We start from the raw sequence: 6122 nt of genomic DNA, 5'->3' as shown, positions 1-6122 counted from the left end.
GTGCTGACCCGTTTTCGGGCTGCAACGTTTCATGTTGCAGACTTTTCAGACAACGAGTAAGGTGCCTTAGGTCGTGGTCTTATACTCAGTGATGCCGCTGGAGTTGATGGACTCACTTATCTTCCAAGTCTTCCGCTGTTATCGTTGTTAGATGGCCTTAAGCCATGTTTTTTTATACTTAAACTCTTCGGAGTTATTCGATGTAATAAGTGTGTGATTGCTACTCTGTTATAAATCCTCCATTTGTACTGTGCGTGTCAGCATTACTGATCCAGGGATGACACTGGTGCACAGCAGCACAGGCCATTTGAGGTCTGGTCGCTACAAAGTTGGTATCAGAGCACACACTGACTATAGGACACGACCACTAAGCTTAAGCCCTAGAAAGCTTCTCTCTTCTCATATCTGACCCCTCTCCACTTTCTACTCTTTTAGGAATGGCGAATGCAAGGAGCAAGTTCATGCAACCAGATGAAGACACGCCGTTTGGTCGACACTTGAAGGAAGTCACCAAGTACTTGAACATAGGAATACCAAGCATCACCGGAACCTACAACGCCACATTACCTGAAGAGGAGAGCTGGAAGATGCAAGTTATCATTCCAGCAAGGACGTTTGTGCCAATTACGGAACCCATGAGATTGGTTTTCGAAGCACCAACTTGGAGTTTAGGGAAGAGCATGGCCGCACACATCGCCATGGGACGCATTGGAGAAGTCTATCACCAGGAACTTAAGGATACAATTTACCAAATTTGTGGACGTCGAGACACGCAATGGGAGATGATCAAGACCAAGAAGGATGGATCAATTGCAGCTTTCATCCAGGAGCAGAACCAACATATTCGTCGCCAGGAGAACCAGATGTGCACAGACAAGGAAGAACTGAAGAAGGCATTAACAAAGATCAAGGAACTCCAAGAAGAACTCAAGGCTACACGCGAAGATTACTTGGAGGAAATCAACGCACTAGTAGGGAAGATTGACGACCTGGAGAATAAGATTGGAGCATTCGTTGGAAATCCAGTGCCAAAAGCAGAAGTCGACGAATGCACTTGTCCGGATAACTACATCATCATCGACGACACCGACTCGGAACCAAGTGAAGACGAATGGATTGATGAAGCTGGAGCAGACATCATGGAGTCTTCAACGGATCATAATTTCTAGTAGACCACCATATCAGTAGTAGTTTTCCCCCATTTAATAGTATAGTTCAAGCACTTTGCAACGCTAGTTAGATCGATTGTTTTGCCTTGTTTGGATTGATTGAGTGATATTGATTGAATTTGTCTCATGAGCATATGGGTAGTGTTTTCTCTCTAGACCTCATTCTATTCTTAACTCTCATCTTTTCTAAACCTATCAGATGCCTCCGAGACGCGACACCGGATTTGTTTTTCCGCCAGAGATCACCCAGTTGATTCAGCAACAGAATGCCCTGATGCAAGTGTTAGTTCAGAACCAAGGCAACAACAACAACAACCCACCGCCACCACCACCTGTTGATCACTTAGCCCGTTTCTTAAGGCTAAACCCGCCGGTGTTTTCCAGTAGCACCGAGCCGATTGTTGCAGATGATTGGCTCCGCAAAGTTGGAAGGGAGTTGACCACTGCAGGATGCACAGATGCGGAAAGAGTGCGTTTTGCCGCACATCAGCTTGATGGACCCGCAGCATCATGGTGGGAGAATTATACAGCCACGCACCCTATTGACACTGTCACATGGGACCAGTTTCAGCAAGCTTTCCGTACAGCTCATGTTTCAGCAGGAGCTATGGCTATGAAGAAGCGTGAGTTTCGCAACCTACGCCAAGGAGGACGCACCGTAGGCCAGTATGTGGAGGATTTCAGTAAGTTAGCACGTTATGCACCAGATGACGTTGCTACAGATGCAGCCAAGCAGGAGAAGTTTTTGGAAGGATTGAATGATGAGCTGAGTATGCAGTTGATGGTAGCAACTTTCAACAACTACCAGGAGCTGGTAGATAGAGCTCTCATGATTGAAGGGAAGCAACAGCAGATTGAAAACCGTAAGAGGAAGTATGGACAAGGGAAGTACAATTCTGGAGCCCAGCAGAAGCCACGATTTACCCCGAAGCCGGGAGGACAGTTTCAGCATACCCATGGAGGAGGTAGTTCGCACAACCATAATGGCTCCAAGAATGGTAATGGGAATGGAGGAGGAAACGGACAGAACCGCACCAACCCATCTACCCCAACCAAGAGGGATCTAAGTCACATTACTTGTTTCAAGTGCCAGAAGACGGGACATTATGCTACTGATTGTCCCGAAGCCCAAAATGGAAATGGCAATGGAAGCTCTGGGAAGAAGCCGAACCCGTTCAACAAAGGACATGTGAACCACGTGAGCGTGGAGGAGGTTGAAGCTCAGCCTGATGCAGTAATAGGTAAGTTTTTGGTTAAGTCATTTACTGCAACCGTTCTTTTCGATACTGGTGCATCGCATTCATACATATCAAGGGGATTCGTAAACAAGTTTAAGATGTCCACCCAAGTTCTCAAAAGCCCTATGTTAGTAACCTCGCCAGGAGCAGAGTACATGGCCACCCAAGGATGTTTTCAGATACCGTTGGCCATTGGTAGGCATGTTTTCCCCTCAGACATCATTGTTTTGGTATCGCAAGGTTTGGATGTGATTTTGGGAATGGATTGGCTATCGTTGTATGGAGGAAACATCGATTGTGCCAGCAAGACGATTTTGCTTACCACCCCAGAAGGAAAAAGGATCAAGTATGTATCCCGGCATATGCCGAAGAGGACTCAAGTGAATTCCTTATCAGGAGTTGTACAGGAGGAAGTACCAGTAGTGAAGGATTATCCGGATGTACTTCCAGAAGAGTTGCCAGGCATGCCACCAGATAGAGACATTGAGTTTTTGATTGAACTTTTGCCAGGCACAGGGCCAATATCTAAGAGACCGTACAGGATGCCCGCAAAGGATTTGGAGGAAATTAAGAAGCAGATCAAGGAGTTACTGGATAAAGGCTATATTCGCCCAAGTTCGTCACCTTGGGGATCACCAGTACTTCTAGTGGAGAAGAAAGATGGATCGCTGAGGATGGTTGTTGATTACCGAGGATTGAATGAAGTGACCATCAAAAACAAGTACCCACTGCCGATGGTCAATGATTTGTTTGACCGCTTGCAAGGAGCTAAAGTATTTTCCAAGATCGATCTATGATCAGGATGCCATCAGTTAAAGATTCGAGAGCAGGATATACCCAAGACGGCATTTACCACCAGATATGGATTGTATGAGTATACCGTTATGTCATTTGGACTGACTAACGCACCTGCCTATTTCATGAACCTGATGAACAAAGTGTTTATGGAGTTTTTGGATAAGTTCGTCGTGGTGTTCATCGATGATATTTTAATCTTTTCCAAGGATGAAGAAGAGCATGAGGAGCATTTACGATTGGTACTTGAGAAGCTAAGAGAACATCAGTTATATGCCAAGTTCAGCAAATGTGAGTTTTGGCTGAAGGAAGTTGGATTCCTTGGACATGTTATTTCTGGAGAAGGAATAGCAGTAGACCCTGCCAAGGTTGACACAGTGACAAGTTGGGAATCACCCGCGATAGTTGGAGAAATCCGGAGTTTTCTTGGACTTGCAGGATACTACCGGAGATTCATCGAGAATTTCTCAAGGATTGCTAAGCCCATGACTGAGCTCTTGAAGAAGGACACCAAATTCAATTGGACTGAGGAATGTGAAGCTAGTTTCCAAGAGTTGAAGAAACGATTGGTTACATCACCAGTGTTGATTCTGCCCGATCAACGCAAGGACTATGAAGTTTATTGCGACGCCACCCAAGCTCAAAGGGATCATAAGATTATTCATGCTAGAAACTTCCGTGTGCAGCCGCAAGCTATTATGGGCTCTAGCATAGCTGAGTAGGTTACAGGATCTCTTGAAGAGGTGGACTAGCAGATGTAGGGGAAAGTAGGTGTACCGGTCCATCCAGAGTAAAGAGTGATTGTTTCTGAAAGACTGTGTCTCGGTCATCCGTTTCTCAAACATCATGCAGTGCGAGAATCAAGCGGAGGCGATCGAGTCTTGTGGGGAAAAGTGCACAAACCTCTGCAGAGTGTACAAACTAATCATGGTTAGCCGTGTCCCCGGTTATGGACAACTTGAGTATCTAGTACCTGGATTATCATTTGAATCTCATCACCGTGATACTTATAATTAATTTTGTTGGGTTAATGATGATACTTAATTGGGATTGAGTTGGAGGTACCTTCTCAATGTTTCAACCACCATGATAGTTAAATAAAATTTATTCCTTTTGCAGTAGGATAAAATTGGCTTTTCGCAAAAACTGTAACCATAGAGCTTTCCACCAGCCATATATGCATATAGTATAGCATTATCATTGTTCATTATTCTCTATGTGTTACATTGCCAGCATATTCTATGTGCTGACCCGTTTTCGGGCTGCAACGTTTCATGTTGCAGACTTTTCAGACGACGAGTAAGGTGCCTTAGGTCGTGGTCTTATACTCAGTGATGCCGCTGGAGTTGATGGACTCACTTATCTTCCAAGTCTTCCGCTGTTATCGTTGTTAGATGGCCTTAAGCCATGTTTTTTGAATACTTAAACTCTTCGGAGTTATTCGATGTAATAAGTGTGTGATTGCTACTCTGTTATAAATCCTCCATTTGTACTGTGCGTGTCAGCATTACCGATCCAGGGATGACACTGGTGCACAACAGCACAGGCCATTTGAGGTCTGGTCGCTACAACAAGAAGCCAAGATGCTACATGCTGCGAACAAACATGTGCTGAAGCAGGCCATTGTTGAGAAAAACCAGCTTCAGGATTGCAAAACCCAGCTAGGCGAAGAGCTGAAGGATGTGCGGGCCCAGCTAGCCGATTCCGTGAAGGAGAACAAGAAGCTGCGGGACGGCATATTCAGTATGTGTCCGAACTATTGTTAAAGTAGTTCGGAGATAGATGGAACTGATATAATTATGATTGCAGGTATATTGACGGGCCGTCCTGAAGAGGAGGTGTCCGGATCATCGAGTGATCTGCTGCAAAGGCTGTCGCAAGTGCACGAACAGGCGCGGCTGGCGATGCGGAGTGTTGCCAAGGCCCTATGGCCATCCTCCTCCCCTCCAGGAAGTATGGAGGAGCTTGTAGAGCTGTTCAAAGGAGCGCGGCGGCGTATCCGACTATGGAAGATATCGGCCTGTCGAGAGGGTGCGCGAGAGGCTTGGGCCATGGTGAAAACTCGGTATACCAAGCTTGATCCTAATCACATGGCTCGGGTTGGACCGCTAGGGTCGAATGGGGAAGAAATTCCCGTTAGTTTAGTGTATGACCAAGTAGAGGTGGCCGCCAAATATTCCCAACAGGATTGTAAGTTAGACTGCCTGTTGGACGGTATAGAGAAGGAAGTGTTTGAGGCCAAGTGACTATTTACTTTCCTTACCCTATGTAATTCTAGCCGAATTGTATAGCATTTGTCATGGCAGACCTTTTCGCTTCAACCTCCGGACTCAATGGTGCGAAGTGTTTCCGAATACCCTCGCGGCCGAATAGACCGGGTATGCTTGGAAAACTAGGCGTAGGGGTCATAGTTGCTTGAACAGACAAGTTGTATTCTGCTAGTTATGTTATATTACATTGAAATAGTAAGAAACATCTTCCAGAGAGCCGTTAAGGGTTCCTTTCCCTGGGTGTGCATGCATTAGGATACATGTCTGAATTGCGATGTGAAGATCACAGCGTGTACAGCATCTGGGGGTTCGTAATCGAGTGAGTACAGAAAACATCTTTAATTCGCCGACCGAATATTCCCTTAAGAACGCTAGCTTTCGGCTTCACCCAGTCTGAGGTACACATCCGGATGACCCGGCAGTAACAATCGCGGAGGTGCTCCCTTTATGCCCTAGCCGAACTAACGGGAACGTAGGGCATAAGCACAGGAGCCAGGCAACCCAGCTTGGCAAAAACATAAGTCATATCGATGCATATAATGGCGAAGAGAAGGTACATATGGAAAAACTCATATGTGAAGAGCTTGATGCTCAGTGAATAATGAAAAGCTTCTGTACAAGAAGCCCCCAGCCATAATGGGCGTACATAT

The sequence above is a fragment of the Aegilops tauschii genome, chromosome 2, assembly GCF_002575655.3.
Source record: "Aegilops tauschii subsp. strangulata cultivar AL8/78 chromosome 2, Aet v6.0, whole genome shotgun sequence".
Taxonomy (NCBI): domain Eukaryota; kingdom Viridiplantae; phylum Streptophyta; class Magnoliopsida; order Poales; family Poaceae; genus Aegilops; species Aegilops tauschii.
The sequence above is the reverse complement of the archived record's forward strand: the minus strand, read 5'-3'. Positions refer to the sequence as shown.